The sequence below is a fragment of the Dermacentor variabilis genome, chromosome 3 (genome assembly GCF_050947875.1).
Source record: "Dermacentor variabilis isolate Ectoservices chromosome 3, ASM5094787v1, whole genome shotgun sequence".
NCBI lineage: Eukaryota > Metazoa > Arthropoda > Arachnida > Ixodida > Ixodidae > Dermacentor > Dermacentor variabilis.
Window position 1 is genome coordinate 132,821,503 of NC_134570.1, and position 17,157 is coordinate 132,838,659.

Sequence of the window (17,157 nt, forward strand, 5' to 3'; positions counted from 1 at the left end):
TCGAGCTTCTAACTCATAATTCGTCGAGTGACACTCGCCACAGCCAAGAGGGAAGCCTTCGGCATTTTCGGATCAAGGAAGCCTACGCCATTTTCGCTAGTGCGTGATCGTTGGAAATGACAGACCGCCGGAAATTTTAACACGGTCATCCTTCGGTTGCATAACTGCCAGCTGCAGGGCCAACACCGACCACACCCACACACACGGCTACACACACATGCCGTTCTCTCTGTGCTAGAAGCTACAGGTTGCCAGATTAAAGCTATTGGATTGGATTCGAGCCAACTTTATTTGTGCCTGCAGTTGGGCGCTCGCGCGCCCCGACGAGGGCCTACGTCATCTACGAAGTCGCCGTTACTCGGCGCGGGTCTCGCTCTCCGCTCGCCCGAGAACCTGCTGCTCGGCCCAGAGCTGTTCGTCTTGGTCGTAGCTCTTCGCGGCTGCCTCGAGCCGCGGTGGGATCGTTCTTGATTTTGCTTCTTCTGGATATTTAACGCAGTCCCGCAAAATGTGCGTGTAATCTGCCGTCTCCCTCCGGCAGATTGTGCATTTATCGGTCGGATATGCCTTGCGGTACATGCGATGCATCAGTCGCGGGCTCGGTAGCGATCCGGTCTGGAGCTATCTTAGAAGTACCGCCTCCGCTCGACTCAGCCTCGGGTACGTGGGTGGGAGAGTCCTGCAGGCAGGCCTTCGTGATTTCGTTGTAGTCCGTCATGCGGTCCTTGGTTCCGAACCACGTCGGATGGTCTGTCGCCGAAGCGCCGTTGGTTAGCGCTCGCGCCGCTGCGTGTGCCGTCTCGTTGTAGCTCTCATTGCGTTCCGGTGCGTCGCCCGCGTGCGCCGGGAATCACTTGAGTCTTATTTTTATGTCTTGTAGTTTGGCCGCTCGCAGCACGGGCTCGGCCTCCCTGCAGATTTGGCCTTTGGCAAAGTTTCGTACTGCCTCTCTCGAGTCACTCAGCACCGTGTGGCAGTCTGCGTCGGCTACGGCCAGGGCGATGGCTACGTCCTCCGCTTGTTCCGTTCCGGCGCTTCTCACGCTCGCTGCCCTCCTCGTGGCGCCGGTTGACGCCCCTATGACGACCGCTGCGAAGGCGCAAGGATGGTATTCGGCGCGTGCTCGTCGTTGGCGTGCTGTTCGATGAGAGCCTTGGCCCTCGCCGCTCTTCTTCCCTTATTGAACTCGGGATTCATGTTCTTCGGTATGGGGTCGATTCTGGTCTGGCGTCGGACCACTTCGGGGACGGGGAGGTTCATCTCCACCTCGTTCGAGAGTCCTATTCCCAGGTCGTCTAGTATCTCCTCCCGGCTTTGGACATAGACAGCCGCTCCAGTTGAGAGGTCCGTTGCGCTTCGTCTATTACTTCGAGTTTGTTGTGTATCCCGAGTTGTAAAAAGAAGGTAGTGCTCGTGGACTCGAAGAGGCCCAACGCCATCTTGCACGCTCTTCTGATGATCACGGCCATTTTGTTAAGTTCGTGTTGCAGCCATCTGTGGTAGGCTGCAATGAACGGGACGTGGCTGATAATGAAGGATTGGACAAGCCTAATTAGGCTCTCCTCTCTCATGCCAGCCTTCTGGGTAGTGACTCGTTTGAGGAGTCAAATTGCGTTGGCTGCTTCTGCCGCGAGACGGGTGATGGTTTCGCCGTTTCTTCCGCGTTTTTCGATGGCCATGCCTAGGATCCTAATTTTGCCGACCTCAGGAATCACGTTGCCGGATTTGGTTACGCTTCTGTTTTTTTCGTATTCGCCTTGTCTGGCCTTGCCTCTGCTGTTTTAGGTAGGCGGAGGTATGAGAAGCTAAATACTATCGCCCAGTCTGGCAAACGTCTCAGGATTTGGAAGCCTCAGCGTGGCAACACGGTGGCACTCTTGCGGTTACCGATATCAATGTATGCGCCCTATGAGTAGCCTGTCCTCTATAGTGCGTATAGTAACTTTACGGACGTAATGGCTTGGCATGGCTCACTGAACGAGGCCATACCGGCTTCCATTCTCCAAAAGAACTGCCCCTCACTTTTACCGAACTACGGTTCACTCGTTCTCTTGAAAGAACGGCTCAAAAGACGCGGCTTGCTCCTGAGCCACCCATGTGTAGTGGCAATTCAACAGGTTAAGGCAGTCACTGCTCTCTCCTGTGGGCGAGGTTGCAGCACTCGGCTTTCTTGACATGTTCAGAAAGCGTATGACACGACTGATTGGGTTACGCCTTGCGGTAGGTGGTAATACGCTGCTGTTTCGGTTCTCTGCCTACCACTTTGTGACGTTTTCTCACAATATTTTCGTGCACTTTCGTACATTCATTGCAATTTCTCCAATAACTGCCGTCATAGGAAGTTTGATCTGAGTGTGGAAGCTTCATGTTGCTGCCTGACATGTCTTTTCGGAAGTGTTTGCGCTGAGGGCAGCCCTGGAAGAGGCTTAACATTCGGCAATATGATCACGTAATACATCTTGAATTGTGTGTTTGTTCCAAAACTATCCGGTACAAGATATCCAGTTGAAAATAACGTTCGCACATTCAAAGGATTCAAGTTTTGGAATTTGCTTTAAATTACAGAACTTCAATCCTGTGGATGTCCGAAGAATGTTTTAAATATGTTGTCCTGAAATTAACGCCCCCGCGTTATCCACTGCAAGTCCGAAATAGGACTTGGGCATTCGGATATGATGTGGATGTCATGAGAATATTCATGCTCCAATGGGAAGTAGTGACAAAACGTAACATCCAGCAGATCTGAAAATATGAAAAAGATCGCTTTAACTTCTACATGTGTAAACACCTCGGCTGTTTCGAGCAACAATTTCCTACTGTTTATTAGAAACTCTGCCGCTGCCGGGAGACCAAGACGTAATTTTCGGTTATCTGAGCCTTGACTATGTTTTCAATTTGCGTATTCGATAAGACGTAATCAGAGAAAGCTCTGAAGGCATAACTGATCGTTCAGAGAGTGTTTATTATTCACACGAATCAGTGAATGCAACTGCTGACACAGTTGACACTTCTTAAAGGCCAAATGAAAGAAAATTTTCGCTCGCGTAAAGAATAAAAGAATCCGGCTGATTTCTCGACCTATGGAGAAACTGTAACTTCGGAAAGCACGGCTGCCGTATTCCGATGCGAGTGGAGGGCAAAATGCGCACGTGTACAATGCATTAGGTGAAGGTTAAATAACGTCAGGTTATCAAAATTTGTTCAGAGCCTCCCTCTAGAGCGTGCCGCAGAATGACATCGTGGGTTTGGCACGTTTGACCCCATAATTTAATTTGTTCACTTGGCTAAAGGGAAGCTGAATTACACATTTAAAAGCATATGAGTCTTATAATTTTTGGCTTCCAGAATACACATGTTGCTGTATAAAATGTCAAATCTCCCTGGAAACACCTCAGCTATGTGTAAAAAAATTTCGCTGCCGCCACGGGCGGGCTTTTTGACGACATCGGCACAAGTGATTTCTTTGTGAGGTCATTATGGAAGCGGTCGTGGTATGGTGACACCTTAGGAGCACTACGCCAGAAGACATAACTTCTATTGCACCTATATTATTTTTAATGCTACTATAATGAAAATCCAACGCCTAGCTAAAAGCGTTTTAATATCTGCGATTTTAAAACGCCTCCTATTATCAAAGACCTCTTTGACGTTATATACATAAAAAACTGAACTCACAGTGCTCCGACTTCTGCAGTAACAGTGACTTCACGACAATTTACAACTGAAGTAGAATGGGAGAGCCAAAAGTGCAGTTCAATGTATGTATAAAGAGTTCCAAAGGCGGTAACAGCGAATCAAAAACAGAAAACCGTAAAATATTTAGTTCGATTTCGTGCCGCTTTGAGAAATGTAACGTTCTAGATATTCGCGGTCCGCGTTAAAGTAAGGTGTTTGGTTTTGTTTTTTCTTGGTTTAGTCTCATTTTGATACCTTAACTCCAAGGCGGTAGCACGACCACAGTGCGTCGCAACTTGAAGCAGCTCGATCTTCTCTACATGCCACGCGCATGAGACATTTTTTTAAATTTGTTCCATCTGAGGAAAACACGCTTTCATTGACACACCGAAGCGACTACACTAACTTTCAGTCAGGTAGTACTCGTTAGTTAGGCGACAGCAACTGCGGCTGCCCTGTACCAACACTCTGTACTCGGTGTCGAGGGAATGTGTCTGAGCAAAGTACGCTGCTTCGATTTTTTTTCAGCTACTGCGATCCACTGTGCCGTTAGCTTTTTTATCGAGGGTCGTTGTTGAACCCAAGCTTTCCTGCTAGCTCAGGCGTTTACGACACTGTACGTATCTGTATCAGAGTGCTTACACACAGGAAGAAAAATCTGCAGATGTTGAAAACAGATTGCTGCAGCGCATGCACGCAGCGGTGATGTAGGTAAAGGCCGCTCAGGAAATCGTTGACACTCAACGCCCGCGGGTCTTTTTGTCGCCCAATTCAAGTCAGTTGCTGTTCCTGACCTTCGATTCTGCCGCGCAGTACACAGTCGCGACGGGCATATTTACCGAATGTTTGTTGGTGTCGGTCACATCTGCTGTGAGAATGAGTATAATGCTATAAAATCGAACAATCCGTGTTGCTCCTCGCTGGCTGCTATGTTTTGTCCAATTTAATAATTGCTTCACGTTCTTTTCTAAATATGTTAACCTGAAGTGGATGACTACAGTGCAGCAGTAAAGCCGTTTTCTTAAACACGTGCGCCTTCAATAAATCACTACCAACAAAACATGCACCCACGCACGAACGGAATTGCTTGTTTTGTAGTTTCCGCTATTATAAATAAAGCTGGCAGATCCGGCGCACGTGTCTGTGTTAATGACATTCTTTCACCCACAACTACAGCATCCCATCTGTACCCTGGTTGGTAACTCATGATCGTACAAGCTCTGGGCATCTGATGTAAGCAAACACAATTCCAAAGTAAGTAAATTACTTTCATGAACACGACATGGTTGTTGAAGAAAGATCTGCTTCAGACAAGAAGGATTTTTTATCAATGATATGGATTCTCCAGGCACAATAGCGCGGTTCGCGTTGGCGCCGCGGTGCTGGCCCGGTAGTGAGGCGCTTGCAACAATCACGCGTTGAGTGTGCAAATGTCTCGGGAGACGGGCAGCGCGTTCGGCTTTAAAGCGACAAATGCGAGCTGCCGCACCGTCATGCTCCGCCGTATCGGCTCCGCCGGAGGCTTTGCAACGCTCTGGCTTCCAGTCCCGTCATGAACGTTGTGCGCGCTCATATTGGCGCTCATGCATAAGAGCATGCAACAGCCTTGGCAGCACATTAAGCAAAGCTTATCAAATCTTGTGTCTGAATATCTATACTATCTAACCTTTCTAATCGAGGTGCATCGCCTGTGGCTGCTGGCAGAGCTCTTCATCACGCCAGCTTTCTGGCGCGCCTACATTGCAATGCTAAGCTTTGCTGCCTCTTCTAATATTTGGCTTTGAGGTTTCAGGCGAAGCTGGCAGTTTTTTCGTTGACGCTTCAATGCTTGATTATCAGGCACATTGAATTGCAAAGATCATTGTGTTTTTATTGTTTCAGGAGCAACGAAATAGCGCAAAGGCTGCAACGATACCTACCAATGTAGTCGAATAGCGAAATGCTGCTAAAAATTGAGGAGCCATTCCAATCTGTGAAGGTGACAAAGTGGCCATAGATGGATGGATGGATGGATGGAAAAACTTTACTGAGCTCCATCGGTACGTGAAATATCACGTAGCGGGCCGCTCCCACGTCGGTAAAGAAAGGTCTAGCCTCTCCGCCACGTCGCGCGGCCGTTGGACTGCCCGTAGTTGGGCTACAAAATCGGGACTGCGTAGGGCAGCCTCCCATGGTGGTATAAATTATATTGGCAAAAAGTTCTATTGGTATGTAATTATACATATAAATATGTATATCTCATGCGAAATACAAAGAAGTCCACAATCATTTGCTATCTTGTCTCTTTTCTCTTTATTTTATCTTTATCTTGTCACGCAAGGAATGATGTCCTTGTGGTCGCTCTGATACCCCGCCAATGGATCTGTGACGACGCTGGCTAGGTTCTTGGCTGTTGTCAAATCTATACACGACCGTTGACGCTTCGTCGTGGGCACTTTGGAGTCACTGCAACACTGTAGACGGAAGAGTTCGAGCACAAAGGACAGGTACCTAAAGACTCTCTAAAGACGCTTAAAGACACAAGTGTTGAGGCAGCTGCGACGGAGTGCCGTTAAGATGCAGGTGGCCGTTAAACCGACGCTCCACGCGAGCTATGATATGCGTTGACCGGTTCCAGCCTAAAGGAGTGCCTGAAACAAAATACGCTTTTTGTAAATTGTGTTTTGGAATATTTCCTAGTTAATTAGATGAATGAAACTTAGACAGACAGGCGATTTATTCTAGCGGCTAAAGATTGGGCCTGTCCGTTTCCCTCCCGCAGCAACCCATGTAATGACATCAGATGTTAATTCCACAATACTTACAACTTCACCGTGAAATATGTAATTAAGAAAACTAAATGAAACTTGGCGTAACGTTACAGTCGTCTTGGCGGCTAATCCGCACATGATTTGTTTCGCGATAACAAGAGTTACAGTCGTTTTCTGTAGCCTTACTCCCTGCGCAGATACCCCTTTATTGACAGTATACAGGAGTTGTATAACGTTTATAACTTCATTGTGAACTAACTTTCACAACTAAAGGAAGCTCGACGTAATGATAGAGCCGTCTTAGTGGCCAATTTCTGTTCGATTTTTTTCCAAGATATCTAGATTGAGAGGTAATGAGCATTCGCGAGAAAGTCGGCTTAGCAGCAAGGCGTTTTCCGTTCGCCGCCATGATTTTTCCGGAGGGTAGCCATAGAGAGCTTTGCTGTAAAATGTATTTGTTTTATTAATGGCGTGTTTTATTGTGGCAGCGAGGTAAATTTGTTGTTTTATTGCATACATACGTAAAGGAAAGAACCTTCAACGAACACATCTGTAGTGGTCCGAAGCCCTCCTCTGGAGCCGGTGCAGGGAGAGAGGGCGGGGACGAGAAGTGTGCAGTCTTTTCAGGACGCTCAGTTGGCTCAAAACCCTCACATGTCGTTGTTACGAAGGGTGGGGGGGGGATCTTGAGGTGAGAAAGATATGTATAGTTCTGCCTCATAAATGGCTGCATAGTTCAGCGTTTGTGGAGCGAGGGAAGTGGGGAAGGCCTGGCTATTTGTTTACACGCACAGCGTTGTCATGAAAGGCCGGGGGTGTGGGGGGGAGGTGAGCTAAAGAACACACATCTCATACATCTCACACATTTGCAGCACTAATAGGAGCACGGCTCAGTGCTTGCGGTAGAGGGAAGTGGGAAGGCCATGAAGGGGGGGGGAGTTGAGGTGAGGAACATACACGTTATACATGTCATGCATCTGCAGCACTGACGGGAGTAGGGCTCATGAAGTGCTTGTGGATAGAGGGAAGTGGGAAGTCCTGGCTATTTGGTTACACGTACAGCGTTGTTACGAAGGCGGCGGAGGGGGGGGGTTGAGGTGAGGAAGATACGTCTGCAGCAATAATTGCAGCATGGCTGCGTGAGTCGTGCCTTTGGGGAGAGGGAAGTGGGAAGGCCCAGTAATTTACTTACACGCACAGCGTTGTCGGAAAGGCGGGTTTGATGTGAGGAAGATAAAAACACTTCTGCAGCTCTAATGGGAGCATAGCTCAGTATCTTTGTGCAGAGGGAAGTGGGAAGGCCTGGCTATTTGCTTACACGCACAGCGTCGTTGAAAAGGAGGTTGAAGGTGAGGTAAGCAAGGTATACATACTTCTGCTGCACTAATGGAATTGTTGCAGTGTTTCTGACACTTTCGTTGCTTGAGCATAATCCGGCAGACGTAGCCTCCGGTTTGGGCCCACTTTGCCGAGGAATCGTTTGCTAAAGTCAGTGATAAGCATGGCGGCATGACGACGACTGTAGGGCGACGCAGAGATGGCGATGAGATGACGATGAAGGAATGACGATGATGGAACAACAAAGGCAGTATGACGATGACGGCACGATGAAAATGAGTTGATAATTCTGAAATGGTGACTATGGTATAAGGACGACAGAATAATGAAGGCATGAGGACAATGGATAACGACGAGGTTAGAACAACTATGGATTAAGGAAAACAGATAAGGAAGCAGATGACGACAGCAACACGACTGTGTGAGATTGGGCGCATGAGAGCTACTATTTGATGACGATGCACTGATGGCGTTTTCATGACAACGGCGGCACAATCAAGGTTGAATGATGATAAAATGTTTATAATCGAAGGACAAAGAAGGAATGGCATCAATGGAACGACAAAAGCGGTATGACGGCGGTGGCATGGCAATGGGATGGTGCTTCTGAAGTGATGATGATGGTAGAACGACTGCATGACGAAGTCTATTGGACGACAATGTCATGACGATGATGTTATGCCAGTCAGCAGGAGCACCACACAATGTCCTTGTAGTCGCTTTGAGTTGGAGGGCAGTTTCTATTCCTCGGGCCGGTTCCTGCCGAAGTGGTCAAGCCGCGAAGTCGTGCCTTTCATACACCACGTATGAATGACATGACGATCTAATCGTACGATCATCGTTGCCACATGATGACATGACAACGATCGCATGGAGTGAATACGATGACGAAGTTAACAGGACGGCTATAGAACGACCATGACGGCATCAAGACGATGGTATGAGAACGAATGCATGACGACGTCCGTATGGTGGCGACACAATGTCGACGATGGCATGACAGCAATGTGAGGGCACTGGAATAATGAGTGCGTTTCGGCGATGGCATAATGACGACTGCATAAAGAAAATTTTGTGGCGACGACATGGCAGGAGATAAATGAAGCTGGAGTGATGATAATAGAACAACCAGGAGGCCGCACGACAACGTCATAACAACTAACGCATGGCGATTGTGGCATGACGATAGCATTAGGATGACGACGGCATGAAGACAGTCCGATGACAAAGATCAAATGAGGATGACGCAATGATCCCGACGACGTCACGACTAGAGCCACTACGTAGTGGCCTCAAGCTGTAATACAATTCTGGCTACTAAGTCGGTGCAGTAGGCGTGACGAAGACCGCATGACATGACAGTCACATGGCAAAGCCAGAATGACGATAACTAAATGACCACGACGGCATCACTACAGCGACCACATACATAGAGGCCCAAGATATTAAACAACTTGGGCCTCTAAGTGGGCGTAGGAGTTATGACGGCGGCGTGACAAGCGTCAGATGACGAAGCTGGTATGGCGATGGCACGACCGCGACGATCGAAGACACCGGTGTGACAACGGAAGTTTGACAGCGACTGTTTTATGACAACGCAATTACAAGCATAGCTTTACAACGGTAGCCGGATGTCGCCATTGAATGATGATAGCATAATTACATTAGCAAGACAAGGAAGGAATGATGATGAGGATGCAGAACATAAATGGAAACTGATTGGAATAGCCTTAGGCTATAGCGCTTTTTACTTTGCAATGTACAGGAACAAAATTAACAATTGTGGACATTATTGTGCACTTCTTCCTCATCTGTATATTGTCATCGTCATGTGTGTGCCCTTCTTGATAGTGCGGGTAGTCGCATCGTCATTGTGGACTGGGCCGAGTGTCCTTCGCCGCGTCTCTCAGGCTCAATAAAGGTCGGCCCTTACTGTGGCGTCATAAGTGGTGGAGGAGCTTCTTGATGCCCTGTCCTCTGCACGCCTGGCATACTCCCTGGAGCTTCGTTCAGGTCGCCGTTTGTGCCGACTGTCCACCAGCATGTCGCAGGACGAGCAGCCTGGCGCTTCTCTGATCATCACTTCTCTGATCCTTCTCTGATCTCTGACCTTCCCTTATCATCACTGACCAGCAGCGTGATTACCATCTGTCCGCTGGTCTTCGCGGTGAAGATGTTGAGGACTGGCTGGACGATTACGAGCGCGTCAGCTCTGCTGATTGGTGGGAGGACCTACTCAAGCTCCGCCATGTCTCGTTCTATGTGACGGGTGTGGCGGGGACCTGGTTTTTCAAACATGAGATTGATTTCTCATGACATGATACTCATGTCCGAATGATTTCTTTTCTTACTAAACAGAGAATAACGAAACATTGTCAGTACGGCTTTAGGAAAGGTTTTTAGACCGAACGTGCTCTCTTAGCGCAAAAAGAAATAATACTGGAAGCATTTGAGGAAGAAATGTATGCGTTAGGCGTTTTTATTGATTATTCCAAGGCTTTTGATCGGATCAATCATCTGACTTTGCTACAAAAAATGAATCATTATTTTTTCCGCAGCGTGTTTCTGGATTTAATGAAATCCTACGTAGACTACCGCAAGCAGAAAGTAATCATTAACAACCATGTCTCAAATTTAATATCTATAACGTCAGGAGTGCCACGAGGAAGCGTCCTTGGCCCATTGTTATTCTGCATATACAATAATGATATCGTTATTATTTAAAGGTATGCTAAGTTCATTGTCTATGCCTACAATACGTGCAAACTAATCACTGCGCGAGATCCTAACGATGCTGTTATGAAAGCAAATATCGCACTAATGAAACTGTCAACTTGGTCCACTGCAAATTTCTTAATCGTGAATGCAATAAAACAGAAGCTGTACTTTTGCCGACCAAAAAAATCGCAATACTTATCTCAAATATCAATTCAATACCTATTCAAAACCTATATTCAAAACCTATCTCAAATCAGGCACACACTCGGCAGCAGTGGCTTGCTGCCGAGTGGCTTGGTCTTGCTGCTTTGATTCTAAGCAAGCCTCATCTTTCTTCACAGGAACCGACGCGTCACATATTAGGCGAGAGCCCGGAGCATCACGTGACCTAGAAGACTGCCATTGGCTTCAAAAAAGAACCAGCTCCTTACGTCAGCGCAAGCTTCTACAAAAGGGCGCTGCCATCCTGCAGGCACCCGCGCACACTCTGCAGCAGTGTCTTCACTTGGTCTTGCCGCTCTCATTCTAAGCAAGCATCATCTATCTTCACAGGTTGGTTGTTTTTCAACTTGTAATCGTACGGTCTAGCGCTACCACTGCTGCCGAGTGATTGTTTTTTTCGACGTGACAACTAAATCATGTCGGACTGTCTTGTTTGCCACAAACCGCTTCACGACGATGAGCCATACCTATCATGCTGTGAATGTGATTTTACTTATCATGCGGGCACTTGCTCCGCAATAACATTAAGTACGTACCAAAAAAATCCGAAACCGCCTTGGAATCTTGGTAGTGCGCCACATGCAAAACAGGCAGGACCAGAAGCGGTCCGAGCACAGAAAATGATGACGAAGGACCAGAGTTGAACCTAAAAAACGAAATTTCAGAAATACACCGCAAGCTTGCTGTGCTGCTTGAAATGAAAGTCAAGATAGATGCTCTGGAAGAAATAAAAGAAACGGTGACAAGCGCTGAACAGGCAATGCAGGAAATGGCTACAAAATATGATGAGGTCATCCTTGAGACGAAACAGCAGAATGCAGACATTGCAGTCCTTCGAAAGGGTGTGGAAAAACTTGAGGTCAAGGTAAAAGAGCAAGAAATCTACAAACAGGAAAGACTTCAATAATATCGATCAGTACGGCAGACGCCTGAATTTGGAAGTGCATGGTCTGCCGCATCATGTAAATGAAAACTTCCTAGAAAAGTTGAGCTGTGTAGCGCATGATCTCGAGCTTCCACAAGTTTCCAAACAGGACATAGAAGCTGTCCACCTCATTCCGTTGAAGGTCAGGGCTGACTTAGTTGACGCTGAAAATGAAACAATCGGCACAGAAAAATCAGAAAAACTCCCACCTATCCTGGTTCGCTTCACTTCTCGCGCGACAAGAGGTGCTTGGCTCGGGAAAAAAACGCAACTGAAAAAATGAACGTCAAAAATTTACCTGAATGACAATCTCACAGCACAGAAAAAGAAAGCTTTTCTGGCACATAAAGATGCGGGCGGCCGAAGAAGAGTACAAGTTCGCCTGGCACAAGAATAGAAAATTGTTCGTGCGTTGTGGTCCTCGTGATCGAGTCATCAGGGTTATCACAATGGATGACCTTGACAGAATAAGATAATCAGGCAGTATGGTTTTGCATGCGAGTTTTTCAAGATGGCAATCCCTTTTCATGAATGCAAGTACTACGACAAGCTTTCCTTCACAGAGAGCAGAGAGTTACGTGATAGAAATCAGATGTCTTTGTTTCATTTGAATGCACAAAGTTTAAAAAGCAAACACGAATCTGTCTGCATGCTTCTACATGAATTACAGCATGAATTTGATATTTTAGCGTTCTCGGAGACTTGGTTCCGCGACGAGTACGATGCTGTACACTCCTCAGGCTATAAGTGTTGTTCACTGTCCCGGAAACATAAGAAAGTGGGTGGTGTATCTTTTTATATAAAACATGATCTATGCTTTAATGCAATTTCTGAGCTTTCTGTAATGCACGAGCACTATGAATGCCTCGTGATCAAGTGTGCGAATACTATATTTGTGGTTATTTAGAGGCCTCCATCCGCTGTTGTATCCATGTTATTATATTTCATTGAATGTATGTTGGATTTTTGTACACAGATTGGCACTCCCCTCATTGTAATGGGCGATTTTAATATTAACCTGCTTTCAATAGACCGATACAAACAAGCGTTTACGGGTGTTTTCATTTCGTTTGAATGCGAAAATATTATTATTGTTCCAACTAGGGTGACGAACAATTCTTAAAGGCTACTTGACTTGTGTTTTACAACGTGATTAATTGGATTAGAGTCCGGTGTCCTCATCTGTGATGTAACTGATCACATGCCTAATTTCTTGTTTTGCACATGTGAGACGAAAGTGTGCCGACAGCGCAAAAGTGACACGCGCTCACAGTACAGATTGATAACCAGGAACACGATTGCTGATTTTTAAGCGTCAGTCAGCAAAGCGGAATGGTCCGAAATGTTCGCATTGACGGACCCTGTCAAGGCATTCGATCGCTTTCTCGGCACAATCAAAGACCTTTATCACAAAGTGTTGCCTCTAAGAGAAGCTAGAGGAAGCAAGAAATGCAGGAAACCGTGGGTTGACAGCGCGCTTCTAAAACGAATAAAGGAACGCGATAGAATTTTCGCTACTTTTGTAAAGACAAGGCAACCAGAGTAGTTAATGAAATACAAAAAGTCAGGCATAAATTAGGCCGTGATATAAAGCTGGCAAGGGAGAGGTATTGTGAGAATAAGTTCACCCATATTCTTAATGATCCAAAAAAGGTTTGGAAAACATTGAATGATCTGCTTCAGAACAGTGACCGTAATCCTGTTTTTGAGGTTATGGATAAAGGTATCTTTCACAGGGACTGCACTGGACGATAAGTTTAATCAGCATTTCTTACAATCTGGCGCGTCTGATGCGTTTGATGCTCGTAGCCCAACTTGCAGGTCTTATATTCCATGTAGTATGAGGAGATCGCTATTTCTTGCACCAACAGCTAAGGCTGAAATAAGTAACTAATTTCTAAAGTTAAAGAATTCCACAGCATGTGGTGTGGATGGCACAAAAGCAGAGTCAATAAAAGCTGTGGCGCTGCACATTTGTAAATTAATGTTACACTTATGCAATTTAGTTTTGTGCACTAGCGCATTCCCCGATGAATGAAAGATTGCACGGGTATCGGTAGTTCTTAAAGGGGGAGACAGGAATGACGTGAACAATTACAGACCGATTTCAGTTCTCCCAATCTTTTCCAAAATAGTAGAGCAGGCCATTAACGAAAGAACTTTAAATTTGTGTACTCATAATAATATAACAGAAAAGCAATACGCTTTCTGAAAACGCCAATGTACTAAAATGGCGTTGCTAAAAATACAAAAATAATAAGTAACATTGAGGACAAGCTGTACACAATACGAATATTTCTTGACTTTAAAAAGGCATTCGATTCCGTTAAGCATGATATGTGGTTACAAAAGTTAAATGAGTACGGCATAAGGAGTACTACTCTTAAACGAATTAAAAATTATTTAGTCAACCGACTAGAATACACATACATTTGTCATTCCAAATCAGCAATGGGTGAAACCAAATACGGGCTTCCACAGCGGTCCATCCAAGGGCCACTTCTTTTTTTAATTATACAATAATGACATCACAAATGTGCCTCTAACACCTGACATAATCATGTACACTGATGACACTAATATCTTCTCTGGTAGAAACTTGCTTACTCTCGAGCAAGAAGTAAATATTTGGCTCAGTAATATTTCAGGCTGGCTTAGAGCAAATAAGTTGAAATTATACACTGAAAAGACAAAATACATAATTTTTCGGTCTCGTAACGAGGGTATTGATGATAGCTTAGTATCACAATTCCGTTATGAAGTCATTATACGTTCTACGTCCCAGGGGTTCCTTGGTGTTATGTTCGAGAGAGAGAGAGAGAGAGAGAGAGAAACTTTATTTTGGTTCCTTCAAGGATTTAGCGTCTCGAGGTCTCGGTCGTCTTTGGCGCCGGCGACTTGGAGCCTCTTCCAGCAAGGGTGGGCCCCTATTCCAGGGCTCCACTGAGCCTAGCTACCTGACTAGCGTGCTGCACTAAGGCCCTTTGGGCCGTGAGCTCGCAGCTGGTAAGCCGACTCTCCCATTGCTCCGCACTGGGGTTATTGTGTTGGTGGAATGATTTATTGTGTTTACATTCCCATGTGACATGGTATAGTGTGGGTGTGGCCCCGCACCATGGGCAGGTGTCTCTGTATTGTGTTGGGTACATTTTGTTCAGGATGTATAAATTTGGGAAGGAGTTTGTCTGCAATCTGCGCCAACTCGTTGCTTCCTCCTGCGTTAGAGCTTTGTGGGGTGGGGGATATATCGCTCTCGTCCCTCTGTATAAGTTTAAGATTTCTGTGTATCCTCCCTCACAAGCGTGTGGGTGATACTCCGGGGCGCGCGACTGCTCTGCTCGGCACGTGGTCTCTCGAGCTAGGCTGTCTGCCCTTTCGTTACCCTGTATGCCTGCGTGGGCCGGAATCCAAATTAACTTGTGCGTAACGTTCCTCTCGGCGAAGTTGGCTCCGCCAAGAATTCTGAGGGCGGCTTTGCTAATCCTGCCCCTCGTGTAATTTCTGCACACTTCCTTTGAGTCTGTTAAGATGTTTAGAGGCCTGCCTGTCCTATATCCTTCTACTGCCGCCAGCGCCACGGCAATTTCTTCGGCCTCCGCTGTGTCGGCTGCCTTTACCGTCGCACATGTGATCAGATTCCCGTCACCGTCCACCACCACCGCCGTGGCCGTGCGCTTCCCTTCTCGCGGGTACGTGGCAGCATCCGTGTACACCGTGTTCTCTAGTAGCGCGAGTGTCTTTTCCACGTATTCGGCTCGCGCCTGCCTTCTGCCCTCGTGGAGGTTGGGGTCCATGTTCTTAGGTACTGGCCTAACGCTTATTGTTTTTCTTAAGCAGTCGGGCACGTCTGCGTATCCATCTACGTGTCCACTCGTGTCCCGTCCCAGCCTAGTCAGGAGCGCTCTCCCTGCAGGGGTGCTTTTGAGTCTGGCTTTTTGCGTTTCAAGCAGGGCTTCCGCCAGTTCGCTGAAAGTGTTGCTGATGCCCAGTTGGAGCAGTTTTTCGTTTGAAGTGTTTTTTGGCAGATGGAGAGCCGTCTTGTATGCTTTCCTGATTATCGTATCCGCCTGTTCCCTCTCTCCTTTGGTCATCGCGTGGTACGGTAGCGAGTAGATGACTCGGCTGACGACCAGGCTGCCGACGAGTTTGAGTGTGTCTTCCTCTTTCATGCCGTATCTTTTTTGGGAGACCCTGTTGATCATCCGGCCCACCTGCTCCGTCACTTTGCTCAGCAGGCTGATGGTGTGGCTGCATTTTCTGCTGCCCTGTAGCCACATGCCCAGGATTTTGATCATATTCTTTTCCGGGATGTTTTGACCATCAAGCGTTACTTCCAGCGTTGCTTGGGTGGGGTGTCTACCTACTCTCAGTAATTCGGATTTTTCTGTGGAGCATACCAGTCCCCTCTCTCTGGTGTACTTTTCGACACAGCGCGCAGCCTCTTGTAGCTTCTCTTGTTTTTCTCCCAGTGAACCTTGCGTGACCCAAACCGTGACGTCGTCCGCGTACAACGCGTGTTGGATGCCATGAATCTCGCCGAGTCGTTTTGCCAGGCCGATCATCGCCACATTAAATAGCACGGGCGATATCACGGAGCCTTGGGGTGTGCCTCTACATGGTGTGGAGAAGGTGTCGCTTCTCAACTCCCCCAGCCCTACCGTTGCCGTTCTGTCGGTTAGGAAGTCCTTGACGTAGTCGTGTACTTTCCTTCCGCAGTTGGTGTTGTTGAGGCCCTCCATTATGGCCGCGTGGCTGACGTTGTCGAAGGCGCCTTTGATGTCGAGCGCCATCACAACGTTTTCACCCGCCTTGGGCATTGTGTCGAGTACCTCCTCTTTGAGTTGCAGGAGGACGTCCTGCGTCGATAGGTTGGCCCTGAAGCCATACATGCTGTCAGGGTACCACCTCCCGTTCTCCAGGTGCTGCTGGATCCTTTTGGTGACTATTCTCTCATACAGTTTTCCCAGGCACGATGTAAGCGAGATCGGCCTGAGATTCTCGATCTGTAGTTTCTTGCCCGGCTTGGGTATCATGACCACGATGGCGTGTTTCCATTCCGCCGGTACCTTCCCCTCTTGCCAGAGCGTGTTGAGGTACGACGTCAGCTGATCGACTGCCTCGTCGCTTAGGTTTCTTATGAGCGAGTTTCGAATCTTGTCCGCTCCCGCTGCTGTATTCTTGGTGGCCGCTCTCACGGCCTCGGTGACCTCCTCTCTCGTGATGGGTCGGTCCATTTTCGGGTTTTCCTCACCGAGATAATCTCCTTTGTAACCTTCGATTTGGTCTTTCCCGTAGCATTTTTCTCGGACTTCTTTCAGGAGCTGCTCTTCGGAACCTTCGTACTGGTGGACCAGTCTTTGGATCGATTTGCCGCTTTCGGACTTGTTCTTGCTAGGGTCCCTTAGGGCCTTGAGGATGCGCCACGTTTTGGCCGTACTTAGGGTCCCGTTCAGCGAGTTGCTAAACTGTTGCCACCCCTGTCTGGTCAGCTGCGTCGCGTACTCCTCCGTCTGCCTAGTGATGTCCGCT